We start from the raw sequence: 1,748 nt of genomic DNA, 5'->3' as shown, positions 1-1,748 counted from the left end.
TTTGAAACTTGTACATACGAATATACAGTATTTTACTTCAGAGTAAGATAATACTACACGTTTTGTATCCCGTTCCTTTTAGATTAATATTTATCGCCTTAAATGTAAGCTATAATACATATCCCACAACAAAATCCTAGAGACGCATGCATACGTTTCATGTGTAGAACTGAATGAAATGCGGAAAACGTTGTCTCTGTGCAGTTTAGCGAAATAATTCGACACAAGAACTGATCCTGTACTCTGCAATTATCTGTTGTAGGAATGTGTTCTGCGTGTAAATATTTTGCAATTACGCCACATACATTGTAATCGAGGAACCTGATCTCTGTAGGTATACCTACATAATAAATGTTCAATTTGTTTCAAAAGTTATGAACTACACCACAAGATAACATCGTCCACCTTTTTCCGTTCAATTTCATTGACGAAAAAAAAAAGAGTTCTCTGAAATTGAATGACAGCTAGCGACAACGAGTAACACTGATTAACTCCTTTATCTGACACTAATTAGCATTCTAAGGAATAAAGATCCAATGGAATTCGACTCGGCTGCAACTAATAAGATGTTTCTCATATTTCTCTTTTGCAATTAATCAAATTTCCGCAGGTGTTCTGGGCATTCGAGAAACAGCAATCTGAATTTAAGTGGCAACTACGAATATTAAAACGGAACTTAATTAAACATTTTCACTTGCATTAATGAGGCGCTGAACCGCTGTATGGTGAGAGAAAGTTAGTTACTTTTTCCTCTTAAAATTAATGGAAAAAGCTGGGCAGACTCGTACATTAGCATAGTTTATTTTGACGAAGTAGAAACGTTTAAAACTGTTTAGTTTTCGGTGCCTTCTTTCTGAGGTCTCAAAATAATGAAAGTGCGCTGACTCGCAAATGTAATTTGCAGAACCGAAACAAATTTGGTTTCATAAATCAGTCGAACATCACTCATTCCACAAAGTAGATTTATGAAAGTTAAGACTTGTAATTAGATTGTTTCTTTTCGGTTCAATTGGATCCAATTATTATTAGTCGAAGGAATTCGCGGGATAGTTTTGGTAAATTGATGACGCTTCCATTTGGAATTGTTTTTAATCGAATGGCCTCGTAATCAATAACTATGAGTTTTGGAGGGGGCAAGGGGTTGATATGAAAAGTAAGTATGTTGAAGTTAGAGATTGTTTTAAGAAAATAAAATATACCATATTATCTAAATGTTTGTAGACTATATTTGCAATCGATATGCGGGCGATAAGGTAACATACGACTTTCGGATTATTGGTGGACATCTAAATCGAAGAATTTTTGCAAGGGGGTGATCCATTTTACTTGTGTGAGTGTATTATCCTCTTATTTCAAGAAATAATAGTACGACTTCGCGTATTTGTGGGTTAAGCCTGCAGTAGCTAAAGGACTAACAAGTAGGGTCGAGGCTTAGTAAGTCAAAGCACATCAAAATTTATCGCTTTCGCCTACCACTATATTTAAAGCGATGGTCTCGTTTAAATTTGAGTTGCAAATAGCCGGTGGATTATGAAAGTTTGGCTATAAATATGTATTCGCGTGTGACTTGTTATTCAAAATTGATTAGATTTGATGTTTCTTAAAACAGTGAAATACTCAACCGGTAGTTAAAAATTACTGAGAACAATGCTTTCCAATTGAATGAGATCACTTGTGCTGGTGAGAAAACTCAACTGCTTGCCTTTATTAGAATTTTCGATGGATATGGGTCGGAGATTCTGCCTAGA

This window comes from Mastigoproctus giganteus, chromosome 5 (assembly GCF_048544385.1).
Source record: "Mastigoproctus giganteus isolate SK-2022 chromosome 5, ASM4854438v1, whole genome shotgun sequence".
In the NCBI taxonomy this organism is placed as follows: Eukaryota; Metazoa; Arthropoda; class Arachnida; order Uropygi; family Thelyphonidae; genus Mastigoproctus; species Mastigoproctus giganteus.
The sequence above is the reverse complement of the archived record's forward strand: the minus strand, read 5'-3'. Positions refer to the sequence as shown.